General features: G+C 33.5%; 1 pseudogene; it reads right to left on the reverse strand.

The window, feature by feature from the left end:
• Window positions 1–3,855: 3,855 nt before the first annotated feature.
• LOC110704403 lies at window positions 3,856–13,846 on the reverse strand (annotated as a pseudogene).
• Window positions 13,847–15,673: the final 1,827 nt, after the last annotated feature.

The raw sequence follows: 15,673 nt of genomic DNA on the forward strand, positions 1-15,673 counted from the left end.
TACATCCTTCATTTTTATTTTTATTAAAAAAAACAAGAAGAGAAGATTGTATAAAAAGTTGTTTATGGACTTTAAGTTGAACTTTTTTTTTTGTTTTTTTGACAGAAACTTTATGTAGGACTTTATAACATAGAGATGTGGGAAACTGCCAAATGGGAATCAACTCCTTAAAATGTGACTTACTTCCTTTTATTTTATTTCTTTTAAAAAAAACAAAATAATACTTTCATTTAATACAATCCCTCTATTCTTAATTATTATAAATAATATCTTCAATAAAATCCAATGAGATCTTAGCTAGTGGTTAACATTAGTGTCACATATTGACTCACTACTAGAATCAGGTCGATTTCCAACGGACATATTAATCCGTCGGAAAAATCGGAATTTCCGATAGATTTTAATTCCGTCGGATATTTCCGACGAATTCAATAAATCCGTTGCAAATCCGTCGGAATTTAAGTACTTTTCGACGAATTTTTTTACATAAAACCCTAACAATGCCCCTCGCTTTCCGCCTCTTTTCTTTCCTTTCCCCCTTCTCTTTCTCTATCCTTTTATCTCTCCTCTTCTTTCTGTCGTTCTCCTTCTCTCCTCCTCTTCTTCTTCTTCTCGTTCCTTCTCTTTCCTCTCGTTCTCCTCCTATCTCCTCTTCTTGTTCTCTTTCTCGCCTGTTTCTTCTCTCCTCTTCCTTATCTCATCTTCTTTCCCCCATCTTTCTAACTACCACCTACTGCCAGCCACTACCACCACCATCACTAACCACCACCGCAATAACAACACCAACACCGACATGAACCGCAACACCAACACAAACATGAACATCAACAGCAAAAACCAAAGGTTTTTAGGTGAAATTCGAATTTGGCCTCATAAACCCAATTTCGAGGTTTTGGAGGTGAAATAAGGTATGTATCTCTTTTTTTAAAAAAAAAAATAAAATTTGTTAGTTGTTTTTTCGATTTTTTTTAATATTTACGGTGGTTGGGGTGTTTTGGTGCCGTGGTGGGTGGTTTTAGGTGGGTCGTGGTGGGTGGTTCGCTTAGGATGGGTGTTTTTAGATCTGGGTTTAGGTGGTCCGTGGTGGATGGTTTTAGATCTGAGTTTAGTTAGGGTTAGGTGGGGTGAGTTAAGGTGGTGGGGTCTTGTTCGGTTAGGGTTAGGAGGTGGGTCTGGTTCGGTTAGGGTAAGTTGTGGGGTGGTTCGGTTAAGGTGGGTGATGGGGTGGTTCGATTAGAGTGGTGGTGGTGTTTCGGGCAGTTGGGTGGGGGTGGGGTTGACGATGGGTTATAAGGTGGTTGGAGGTGGTGAATGGTGATACGTCGTGCCGGTGGTGGTGAATGGTGATACGCCGTGCTGGTGGTGGTGCGACGATTTTTTTAAATTTGATTGCAACCTTTTTCTACGGAAATTCCGTTGGAAATTTTCGGTGGAATTGAGTATGTCGGAAGTTTCTGACGGACTTTTCCCAGGCCGGAAAATATCTTTTGACGACTTAATTCCGTTGAAAATTCCATCGTAAAATTGTTTTCGACGGAATTTCCGTCGGAAAAGGCCGATTTACCTACAAAACCTTTTTCGACAACCAGTTCCGACGGGTTTTCCGACGGAAAACGGGGTGTTCCCGATGAATTTTTTTCGTCGAAAATGGCCTGTTTTCTAGTAGTGACTTTATAAATAATTCAAAACTGAATTGTTTATAAGGTAAATAAATAATGATATATGTAGGGTGTAGCCTTATTAGACTTATTAAAATGGAATATAGTTGATAATTCATGACACAATCATGCACAAATCGATGTAGTTAATGTTTATTTTTTTTTTTGTTGTAAAATATTTATCCTTAATACTCTATTCCTAATTTGGCTTCTTATACATGACTATGTTTATAATTTTCCTTATTTAAATTAGAAGCTTCATACACTTTTTGTTTTAAAATAAATTTTTCAATTTGATTGGTTTATTTGTCAATATGAAATTTTGACCAATAATATCTTTAATTAGTTATCAATAAATAACTCGAATATTATATAAAGTTAATATTTGAAAGGCAAAAACTAACGAATGTCCCAGAGTTGTTGGATAAGATAACTAAAAGTAGAAATAATAATATTAAAATGACCATTAATTATACCGATCGATGTGTGATTTTGGCACGCATTCCCAAATTAATACCACTTTAGGAAGTATTTTAAATGCTTATCTAACGCCCTAAAGACGTTCGTTAACAAGATTCTATTTAAAAATGATGCATTCAAACGATTTTAACAAGTATGTAACACATGCAAATCTTATGTATTAACCTCAAAAATTAATCAAAGTGAATAGTACAGTGAAAGCTAAAGAGGAACATTTATTATGAATAGGAATCCATTACTCAGATCATTTCGTCATAATTAACTTGCTCCAATTTCCAATTTTCAATTTCCAATTTGTAATGTCCAAATCCCAATACACATGTACCATTCCTTTTTGAAGAAATTTGTTCTCATATGGGGTATGTAGTAATTTTTTTAGGGGTAATACTATGTGTAGTCTTTAACACTATAATTAAGCATTAAATTTAAAATCTTTCTTATTTAGAATTAATTTAGAAATCCATAATATAATCAGACGCAAATTGGTGTGATAATGATATAATTTATAATACTTTTGTTCTTCTATTAGCTTATTATAAATGCAAATGAATATGTGGTAATTATATAAACTGGGACAAATGAATAACTACATAATTTAAAATAAATGTAGGTTGTGTTGAGAAAGAATTTTATGAAGGGACCAATCAAAGAGTGTATATTAAGTTATAGGAAAATATAGACTTCTTTCTTTCGCTTTTATACTCGAATAAAATGTATCAAACTATCTATTTATTTTACATTTTTTTTTAATTTCCACTAGTTCTTTAAATTGCTAATTTTCATTCTTTAATTCTGTCGAAGTATTTTGAACTCAAATACAACTATACAAGTAATATGATTTTATTTATTTTTATTGTTTTTGAATAATAATCTTTTTAATCGGATACAAGTAATACGATAGGCTGTACATGCCACCTACTAGTTTTGATTAATAATAATTAAAAAAGAAACAAAAAAAAAAAAAAAGTTACAATGCCGAAGCAACACCGTTTCTAATATCCACTGCATTGTCTGCATGCATGAAGGGCACTCCGTACACGTGAAGGATTTACATAATGCCTTCATAAATTATTCTACGGTTGACCTCAAACTACGGCCTCTTTAATTTACAATTCAACATGTGATCATTTTCGTCATAAACTTACAATAAAATATTCTTCCTCAGTGATCATTTTCGTTATAAACTTACAATAAAATGTTCTTCCCCAATTGGTGCGGTTAGAGCCGGCCTGGTAAAAGTTGATCCGACACGAATCGGACACGAAAATATTGAGTTACTGTCACGGGTTTTCAACACGTTTAATTAAATGGACCAACAAGTCACGACACGTTTATTCAAATAGGTCGGGTTAGTGTATTGAGATTCACAACACGAAATTAACACGACTCAACCCGCCTAAAAAAAATAATAAATTGTAGAAATTTTGATAAATTTATTGAATAAGAGTAATATTTTTTCATATAACACGACAACACATTACGAACCGACATGAAAAAAGCGGGTTAGTGTCAAGGGTTTCCGGCACATTTAACTAAACAAGTAAACACGACATGACACATTTATTAATTGGGTCGGGTTAGTGTTGAGATTTCACAACACGTTTTATTTCGAACACAAACACGACACTACACGACATGATTACCAGCTCTAATTTCAGCCCCGTTCTTTTAAGCTGAATTAAATTAAACTAAAATATGTAGGAAACTGAATTACACTAAATTGAACTGAAAATAAGTGCAAAAGAATATGACCATATTTCGCATTTGTCATCAAAACATTAATTCAATCGCTAGTATTTTTTTTTATTCTTCTACCCGGTTCATTTTTGGGCTAATTTGGATTCGGGGATTAGTTCTGGGTGGTTAGGTTCTAGTCCCCAAATGATTGTTATTGCGGGGGATCGAACACAGGTTCTCCCTATACAGTGTAGTCCTAATTACCACTACACCAACAACCAGTTGATGCGAATATTTTTTTATTATAATATCACAATATCTAAAAATTATAGAAATTTGATATTGTGAATATATAATTCGAGACGAAGCTAAACAAGATCCCACATAATGAAACCGAAGTGTTTCAAAAAAATAAAATAGAAGAAATTTACTACTCCTAATACTAGACGTACTTGCAACACATTGACTTTAATTTACACAAAGCTAAGTTCGTTCAAGGAAGTTATAAGACATGAATCAAATGAAAATTAAGAGAAATGTTATAATTGATCAAAAAAAAAAAAAAAAAGGTTCAATTTATCATATACCTGAAGCTGAAACATGATCAATTAATCATTCAATACAAGTCATTAACATGAAGTTTCATTAAAATATGTTCACTGTGGTGTGCCATGAAGGTTCACCAAAGAATAATAGGCTCCTTTAGGCCCCTTAGCCAAAAGAGAGGAATGTGTACCTTTCTCTACAACTTCGCCTTTCTCTAACACCGCGATGAGATCACACTTTTGTATGGTGCTCAACCTATGTGCCACTACAACACTTGTTCTACCAACCATTACTCGTTCGAGTGCCTCTTGCACAATACTTTCGGACTGGCTATCAAGTGCACTTGTTGCCTCATCTAGCAATAGTATTGCCGGGTTTCTTAGAATAGCTCTTGCTATTGCAATTCGTTGCTTTTGTCCTCCCGATAATTGAACCCCTCTATCTCCACACCATGTATCATACCCGTCTTTTAGTCCGGATATGAAGTCATGAGCATTAGCTGCCTTTGCAGCCTCGATAACCTCTGATTCATCAATCTCATCACCAGCTCCATAGGCTATATTCCCCCTAACGGTATCGGCGAATAATGAAGGCTCTTGGTTCACTAGAGCTATATGTTTCCTAAGGGACCTAAGGTTGTAAGTCTGTATGTCACGTCCATCAATTTTTACAGACCCCTTGAGAGGAACATAGAACCTTTCGATCAATCCAATAATTGTTGACTTACCCGACCCACTTTGGCCCACTAGCGCGGATGATTTACCAGCCTCAATATTGATTGAGAAGCCTTTGAAAATCACAACATCGGGCCTAGTAGGGTACGAAAAGTGTACATCTTGGATTTCTATGTGACCACTAATTTTCTCAGGATGGTACCCGTCAGGACTGTCGGGATCAATCTTGGTAACACGGTCTAGGACTGCAAACACTGATCTAACAACATCCACACCCTTGGCAAGGTCTGAGGTCATGCTCCCGGCCTCAGCAATGACACGCCCGGTGGTCACTAATATTATGATGTTCTGGAACAATGCCTTACCAGTTAGTTCACCACGAGCAATTAGCCAACTACCAAACCAAAAATCAGTGGCCCAAATAATAACGAACAATCCCTGAGCGGCTTCCAACCCAAAGCCTGCATACCATGACTGTTGAATACTTTCCTTTCGAGGGCCTTCTTGTGCCTTGTCAAGCATTGCTAGGATTCGGTCCTGGGACGAGAAAGCAGTGACTATGCGAAGGTTGGATACAGCTTCAGCAGCTAACTTACTACTCTCATTTTGGGCCTTGTTTGCCTTCTTAGACATTTTTTTAAGTAAAACACCCCTCGCGTAGAAACTACATATAATTAGGGGTTGGGTTGCTATCATGAAAATGGCCAGCTTCCATGAAATGATTAAGCCCATTGTAACTGCAGTTGCAACAGCTGAAATTGATTGTACTATAAGTGACATCCGATCTCCAACCAACGATCTTACCTGCAAATAGTCCTTATATGAGTTTAGACCACTATCAGCAGTGAGGAGAAAACAAACCCTTCAATCTCTCTCTACCCACTTTCTCACTCTTTCCATCCAATTCCTCCCATGAGAGGTTTTTTTTACTACACCAATGCTAAAAAAAAAAACTCGTCATCACTTTATCCTCCCCTATTTACTATACCCCACCATAATACACATTACCATTTTTTTTCTCTTTTTTTTTTTTTAATAATGTTTATACTACATATGTAACTTTCCAATACTATTAAAAATATGTAATATTTAATATATCAAAATGCATGTCTATTTATAGAGGAAAAAATTTTATGGCCGTTGGTGAATTTTTTTTTTAATTTTTTTTTATATATATTTAAAATGGCATTATTTACCATTTAAATTATATTACCGTTGCAAAAAAGGGGAATTTTCTGATTGGTTGGATTTCCTGGCAACAACGCGTGTCGCATCCCCATTGGCTGGCCTGACGCGCGTCAGTTGCCAGCAATTTAATTTTTTTTGCTGAGTTAGCAACCAAAACGGCGTCGTTTTGGCCTCAGCAAGCGCTAAACGATGCGTTTTGGCTGCTTTGTCAGCAAATCAAGTGGGGTTGCGTCAGTGCTTTGTGGGTCCCACAACACTATTGTCCCTCCATATTTCTCCTCATCTGCTGCGCGTTTTTAATTCTCCTCAGCCATGAGAGGATTTCCTCTCATTGATGTGGTGATCGGTTTTTTTTTTACACCTTAACTTTTACTCGTGAGGGCTTTTTCACTCACTGCCGGTAGTGCTCTTACAAGTCACAAAAAATGCTCATCAATGTTGAAGAGAAAATATTACTCCCTTTGTCACTTTTCTATGTTTACATATTCTATTTTGGGCGTCTCCATTTTATGGTTACATTTAAGGAAGCTGATGCGAGTAATGTATATGGGTGCTTAAGAGTAAATGAAAAGACACATTCAATGTTGTTTTCCCCAAATAAGGTAGCAGCAAAAACTAATAGACTAAACTATTTCTCTAACAAAGAAAAAGACACTATTTAGAAGAAGGGGATAGAGAACTTACAACATTGGCATCTACAGCAAGCCTAGAGCAAATTGCACCAGTACTATTTTCATCTTGATCGAACCACCCAACCTCGAAATCAAGCATTCTAGCGAGCATCCTTTCTCGTACTCTCTTAGTCAAGAACTCCCCCATATATGCAAAGTAGTAATGTTGAACAATATTCACTATAAATGAGAACACAGTCAATCCAAAAAAAAAACCAAGCATAACTTGTAGCCTTCCTCTTTATCTCTTCTTTATCTGCCAAGAAAAATACGGATATCAACGACCCCATAGAGAATGCATAAACTGGCTGGACTGCTCCAAATAGCATAGCACCCAAACAACCCAAAGTTGCTTGTTTCCACTCGGGTAAGTTCAAAGCCAACAATCTTCCCGGACAGGCAATATTTCATCGCCCTTAGGCTTGGTATCAAGTTCATTGGCCAAGTCATGAACCGATTTGACTGAACTCGAGCGACTCCCTAATGAGAGTGTACGGCTACTTATGCTATGTCTTGAATCCACATTGTAAGACATAGGTGAGTTTGAGGTGGAAGGGTGAGACAAACTTTTGTGATCATTTTTAGATTTTTCCATCTGTTGTAACCGGACTAATGAAGTGTACATCCCTTCTTTGTGTTGGATCAACTCATCATGGGAACCGATCTCCATCACCTGGCCATTTTGGATAACGGCAATACTGTCAGCATTACGAATCGTGGAGAGTCTGTGGGCAATAACTATTGTGGTTCGTCCCAGAGCAGCCTTGTCAAGTGCTTCTTGGACAACTCGTTCCGACTCAGAGTCTAATGCACTGGTTGCCTCATCTAGGAGTAGGACACTCGGTTTCTTGATTATTGCTCTTGCTCTTGCTATTCTTTGCTTTTGTCCACCCGACATTTGGACTCCTCTTTCTCCAACCTGCAGATGGTACAAGAAACATGAGCAAAATTTACTTCACTAACTCTTCAATGTAAGGATTGATGATCGACACAAGTATACATCAACACCAACATTATCTCAAAACCCCTTAATAACTCCAACTCTCCAAGGATATTAGCTCCATTAAAACAGAGAAATTTTATACTTGCATATAAATTTACTACAGCAATATCAATGTCACATACGAGTATCAAAAATGTACCACAATATATCCACTGTATGTCTCTAAGAAATTGTATTATGATAGCCTTTAACAGTAATTAGACATTACTTGTTCTTATGATAATATTCCAAGAAGAATTCAGCAGTGCTCAAGACTAAGAATGATTCAATACATGTGCAAATTATGGTGCATATACCTGTGTATCATAGCCCCGAGGCAATTGACTGATGAAATTGTGAGCATTCGATGCTTTTGCAGCTTCAATGACCTCATCCATTGTAGCATCTTCTTTGCCAAAAAGTACGTTCTCCTTAATTGTAGTCGCGAAAAGTGCAGGTTCCTGGCTGACTAAACCCATTTGTGATCTCAACCATTTAAGTTGAAGCTTATCAATTGACACCCCGTCTAAAAGTATCTCCCCACCAAGTGGATTATAAAACCTTTGAAGCAAAGCTACTGCAGTGGATTTTCCTGAACCACTCCCTCCAACTAACGCGACTGTCTTCCCTGCAGGAACTTGCAGTGAGAAGTCGCGGAAAATTATTGAATCTGGTCTTGAAGGATAAGCAAAACTGACATGCTTAAAGTCAACCTCCCCAGAAATATTATCTAAGGTCAGTCCATCCATTTTTTCTGAGTCAATATCCGGCACCCGGTTTATCAATTCCATCATCTTCTCTCCTGCTGAAGCAGCTTCTGAGAAGTATTTAATGTTCGGTAAACTAGAACCCAGAGCTCTGCTGACAGCATCAAAAGATTAAGAAATGAAGTAAGCAACAATAGAAGTGAAGAAGAAAATTTTTATTGTATGTTCATGCAAGCAACTCATCCTACGTTCATAGGTAGATAGAACAAGTCATAAAAGAGAGAAATCGAGAGAGTAACAAGACTGGTAACCCCTAAATTATCAATTAATTTATTGTTTCTGTTTATTTCTTGCCTCTTTACATTAATACTGTAGGTTGGAATTTTTATGGTTTATGCATATAACTCCACATCTCTAAACTTCACAAATAACAATACACAAATTTAAGTCTTTCATACATTTTTTTATATATATATAAAATAAATTAGAAGGAAGGAAACAACAAAATATTTCAAAGGAAGTTAGCTAGAATAGAACAATATAACAATGTATCGAAAAAATTATAAGGAAAAATGAGCAAAGAAACTTACAGTCCTCCCATAACAAGGGCAGCGCCAACCATATAAATGGTACCACCTTTAGCAGTGTGGTTTAAAACAAGTTTGGTACCATACCAAGTACAGAAGGCCCAAACAGCAAAAATTACGCCGTTGCTACCAAGAGCGATACCCTTAGCCAAACCTTGCCGGAGTCCCAACTTAACTGATCCGTCCAAAGCAGCTGAGAACTTAGATAATGTTCTGTGTTCTTCTACAAAGGCATAGACTGTTCTTATCGAAGAAATTGCTTGTTCTGCTATGCCTGCAGCCTTATTGTACTCGAGAGTCAGCTTCCTAGATAGCCCCATCAACATCCTTCCGTACATCAAGCCCGGTATAATGAGGAAAACTACAAAAGGAGACCCAACTACTGCTAACCTCCATAGCAATGCAAATGCTGCCACATAGCTTGAGACGAATAAGGATGCGTTCCTCAAAAAATTTGGTACCTTATTCATCAGCAGAGGCAGTATTGGAGTGCAAAACTCAAGTTAGCTATATACAATTCTACAAGTTATCATGTATAATAGAGATGGATTCGCATGAGTATGGATGATGAGTTTACACACAGTTTAATTAATTAACATTCCTACAATTTATGACTGCTTACCAAATTTAAGGGCCGTAAGAGTGAGCCTAATGAGAATCGAACACTAACCAATTGCGTGAATTAAATAGCCAGAGGGCAAACAAGAAGGTAAGGTATACCTTTTCACTTATTACATCTTGGATGATAAGGCTATCATTGGTAACACTTATGATTACATCAGAAGTACTACTAACATTTACATCAAAGTAACCCACATCTTGCCTCATCACTGCTTTCAAGTATTTATATCGCAGTCTCGAGGTTTGTCTTTCAGCTGTCCTTGTCCAACAATATCCCTCTGCAAATTGCGAAGCCAAACAAATAAAGCAATTACAAAAATAAACCAAGAGTGTTAAATATAGCACTGCAGGGGAATGAAGCAGCAACCCTGTCACAACTCACAAGTTTCGGCTTAGCTACTAAACTAGAAAAGAAGATAGAACTCAACGACCCTCTGAGATTTCCATCCATCCATTCTAGTAGTAAGACTCATAAGGCATTTTAATCGTCACTTTGTGTAAACATTTGTTACAAGAGTTTTCCATGTAATATGTATAGGTTTTTACTGACTATTGCGGATGATTTCACAAGGATGACTTAGGTTACGTTGTTGGCATTTTGAATCCCGTTTAGAATATTTTAACTTGTTGCTTGTGTTAAGAACGCAATGAGGTCAAGGAAAGCCAAAGAGACATATTAATGAGCTATGATACTTCGAAAAGGGTATTAAACATCACAAGATTCATAATGACACTCCTCGACGAAAAGGTTTAGTATATGGAAAGAATTAGAAAACACATACACTTATGATTTGCTAAAGCTCTATAATTTCAATCTAAGGTGGTAACACGTTCGATGAATAGAATGCCACCAAACATGAATCACATTAGGTGTTACTTGTGATTTTAAAATTTTTAATGTAACATGCTATGAATTAACTTGATGTTCATTTTACAAGTCACATATACTTCGCACACTGTTATCTTTCGATTGAGCACTCGAGTCCATTAGTCCAATATTGATTGTGTTAGTTGTTATTCTAAGTAAATTAGTGAGCTTCATCTTTTTGTAAATTGATCTTAGCTACTTTAATTATATAACATTAGTACAGAAATTAAATTAAGTATATCATAGCAAAATGAATTAAAAAAGTAAAAAACAGAGAAAAATAAAAATGTAAGATAGTGTACACGCACCAAGGAAACAAAAAACCCATGCTCCTGCTCCCATTATGCATAAATTAATTACGTTCTGTAGAGAAATCAAATGAGCAATTAAATGAAAAATGTGAATATAGCTACATCTTTTTCTCAACAATTTGTTACCTTAAAGTACTAATTATTGTGCTAACAAGTTAATACTAAAGGTAAATTAAAGGTTGCAATAATAATGTTTACCGTATAATATGCAAGACCCAATGCAAATTCAAAACAACATAAGAAAAAGTCAGAAAACCTTTCTATGTATTAGATGTCTATTTAATGTTTTCCTAGAGTTTACTTTTTTATAGGCTTTAGACACAATTATTGGGGTTACTGTCTTTTAATGTTAATTAGAGATTTAATGTAAATGTTAATTGTTAAATTAAGCTCTTTAGAGCGCAAGAGCGCACTGCACATTTCGGTGCCCAAAATTTCGGACCGTGACACCAAGCCATAAGTTTGCACAACCATTACCATCGTTATTATTTACAATTGATATGAAATTTTTTTCGTGGAGGTATTTTTTAATTTTTTTATTAAATTTTTTTTTTTACAAAAAAAAGGCGGAATGAACATATAGTTGTTTTGTAATGAACATATAACTGTTGTATAAAGAATATCCATTTTTATGTTCTTTTTGTATATCTAAAAAACATCCGTAATATTAATAAAGAACATGATAATATAATGTAATGAACGTTATTTATATTTACTCACCATAATCTAAAGAAAAAATTCAAAGAACATTTCAAATAAACAATGAACATTATGTCACGAATAAAGGTACATTATACTGACAATCAAAGAACATGGAGATAAAGAACATTATTTAACAGTATGTTGTTTTCACTTTAGGTATATATTCATTACATTTTAATTGTATATGTCCTTTTCACTGTAACTATATGTTGATTAAAACGTATGTACCATGCATGGTACATACGCCTCTACGAACCAGGAAAATCTCTTGATATCTCTAATAATTATAAGGTATTTTGAGATGAATGAAGTATTTTAGGGTTCGTTTGGTACAGTTGCGAGTGATTTTCAGTTTATTTTTTTTTTCAAAAATCATGTTCCCTCCATGTTTTTTTTAAGTGTTACACTTATCAAATGCGGTCGTGCTTTTTTTTTTTTTTTTTTTTTTTTTGTTACACTTCATTTTTTTGCCAAGAACCTACATATTAATATTACATCTCTCTCCTCTCATGGTCCCCATCCAAACCCATTACTACTTTTTTTATTGTTTATATCTAACCCTAGTATCCTTCTTTCATAATATTTTAATACCCTAACTACCCCATTTACCTCTTATTCTATTAAGTCAATTGAATTGTCTAAAATTATGTGTCGATAAAAGTGTATTTTATATAATGAATAAAATATTGATCAAATTTATTAAAATCATGATGATTTTGAACATTGGCCAAAAAAAATATAGAAACTTCTTTTTTTTGTTGTTTCATGTTTTTGGTTTTTTATTTTCGAAAAATAAGAAAAATGAAAACAAAAAACGATGTCAAATAAACCCTTACATTTTCCCAATTAATTGTCCCACATTACGGAGTAATATTTTTTTTTGAAATTTTTTTCTTCTTATAAATATCTCATTTATCTTAGGAATCTCTAATTCCTATTATATATATCCTGCATTTTTTTAATTGCACCATTTGAAATTTTACAATGTTCATACAACCTCCTTTGATCATCTTTTGTGATTTATCCGTAATGAAAAACATAGTCATGTGGGATCTCTTTAGATTCGTCTCGACGTCTACTTTTCAAATATCAATTTTTTATAATCTTTACTTAAATATAATTAATGAGAAATGGTTTTTGAAAATCAACTTTGTTACATTTTATTTTTACCGATAAAAAATTATTAATAGTCAAAATTGCGCATTAACAAAAATGTAGCATTTATATTGAAAGAAAAGAGGGAAAACGTTTCCCTTAAATTAAAAAAAAATGTTTCCCTTAAATTAAAAAAAAAAAAAGGAAAAACGCATAAGTTGATTGAGCATGACCTCTGGCATGTTCATTCTTTTATTCATCTCTCTGAAATGTGTAAAATGCAAACGAAAATAAGGCAGAGTCATAATTTATCCATCAAAATTCAAAATATTTTGTGAGCAACTCAAAACTAGAGGTGTCAAAACCTCATCTGACCCGACTTGATTCAAAATCGACCTGAAAAATATCTAATTTAGAATTTGACTTGTTTGAACATTATAATTTAACATGACTCAACTTTAAAAATAAACCTGACCTCATTGAACCCGATCGAAACACTCGAATTGACACCTCTACTCAAAATTAGGGGTGGCAATTTGGGTCAACAAGTCGGGTTTGGGTCAGATTTCGGGTCAATTTCGAATTGTGCTTAAAAACTGTAAAAATAGTGTAAAACTGAATATTATTACGAAATATGAAATTTAGGTCAAATCAGGTCGAATTCGGGTTATTCGGGTTCGGATCGGGTCGGGTTCGAGTTTCTCTCGGTAACTTCGGGTTAGGTTCAGGTAGGATTATAGGGTTGGGTTAGGGATTGCCAGCCCTACTCAAAACAAAGGATATAAAGACATATGCAGAAATTTTGGGTAAATAAATTCAAATCAAAAAAAAAAATAAATGGAAAAGAATAATTGAAAATGCAATAATAAACAAACCTTGTTGACACTTTTGGTAAATGCTTGAGGAGAACTGAAATTAGAACTACTGCCAACACTGTTTATTAAATTATTAGTGAAACCAAAAGTGATCGGCAATGTGCAACCATCATAAACGGCTCCGATGAAACCAAGGAGCATCAAAATTAAATCCACACCGTCCGCATGCATGAAGATGCTCCATGATGACCCGTTTTTCTTCATTATGTCTTTCATTTTTATTTTTATTGACAAAAACAAGAACAGAAGAGAATATAAATAGTTGTTTTTGGCCTTTGAAGTTGAACTTTGTTTTTTTGAGGAAACTTTAAGTTGAACTTTTATTTATTTATTTATTTATTTATTTATTTATTTATTTTTTTTTTTTGAGGGAACAAACTTTAAGTTGAACTTTATAAAATAGAGATGTTGGTAATGGGAATCAACTCCTTAATATATGACTTATACATCTATAAAAATAAATAAAAAAATTCATTTAATACAATCCCTCTATTCATATGTATTACAATTAATATCTTCAATGATTTTCAAATGAGATCTTGGCTAGTGGTTAACATTAGTGACATGTATTGATGGTATAAATAGGTCAAAGATGAATTATGTATATAACCTTATTAGACTATTTAAAATGAAATGATAAAATTGAGAATTCATGACAAAATAATTATATTAATTGATGTATTTAATGCTTATCTATCTTTAACATAGAGCTAGTATTTCCTTGGCCTTTTAATGTTTATTTATACATGAGTAACATGACTATGTCTATCATTTTTATAAGCTATATCCTCCTTTTGTTTTAAAATAAACTAGTTATTGTCTCGAGCGATGCGTCGGATCATTGTAAATTTGTAAGTTTGATTAAAATTAAATTAAAAAGGTTTGTGTTCAAAAATATTTATAAACTATTCCTTCAAAAAAAATATTTATTTTTGACGGAAAAAAATATTCATAAAAATATAATAATAAATTTAAGAAAAATGGGTGCTAGTATTTATTCATTTTACTTAACATTTTAAAATAATAACTTATGTAGATATTATTGTACTTTGTATAATTGCTTGAGTTGTATTGATTTTAGAAAATTAGCATACAAGGAATCAATAAAAAATATTGTGTTATTAATGTCTTGCTAATTAAACTGTAGATTATTATGCAATTATTTAGGAGTTACATTTTATGAGAAAATTAAATAAGAAGATACGAAGATCGAGTTTTAGGTAGATGAGTGAGGACACATATATAATGTGACACATAACGCTCATGTGGCGTCAAACTAGTAATGCCCGCTATATATAGCCCTTAGGATATAAATCAACATTAAATATATTCCTTTAATTGGTACTACCTCCGTTTTTTAGTTGACACATTTTGACTTTAACACTATACACAAACTTTCTCTTTGACCGTGTTTTGTGTTTTATACGTAATGAAAAATATAGTTATGCGCGATCTTGTTAGATTCGTCACGATATATATTTTCAAAATATCAACTTTTCATAATTTTTTATTATCGATAATTAAAGATATTAATGGTTGAATTTGTGCATTGCATTGGAAAAAATGACTAAAGAAACTTCGTATCAACTAAAAGAAACGAAGAAAGTATTAGTTTAGAAATACACGATCAAATCACACGAAAATTGATATATTGATGAATATGTTTCATTAATTTTTTTCCTCTTAATTTCTTTTATATATATACTAGGTTAGGTCCTGTGTCATGCACGGTATGTTATTTTAAATACTTTTGACAAATTAAATTATTTATAGCATAAAATATAAAAATTGTTTAATATCTTGAACAAAATTGAAGTAACATGGAATATTTGATCAGGATCATATTCTTAAAATTTATTCCACCAAAAATACATCTTCTTGAAGAAAATTATATATTTCCTTATTATTCCGTAATTAATTGAGTATCAACATAAAAATGGCAATTATTATTGCTCATCTATAGAGTTGACAAAATCAAACTTTTTTTTAAAAAATAATTTCCTTAAATAAAATTTAGTAATTAATTATTAA

This window comes from Chenopodium quinoa, unplaced genomic scaffold (genome assembly GCF_001683475.1).
Source record: "Chenopodium quinoa cultivar QQ74 unplaced genomic scaffold, ASM168347v1, whole genome shotgun sequence".
NCBI classification, from domain to species: Eukaryota; Viridiplantae; Streptophyta; class Magnoliopsida; order Caryophyllales; family Amaranthaceae; genus Chenopodium; species Chenopodium quinoa.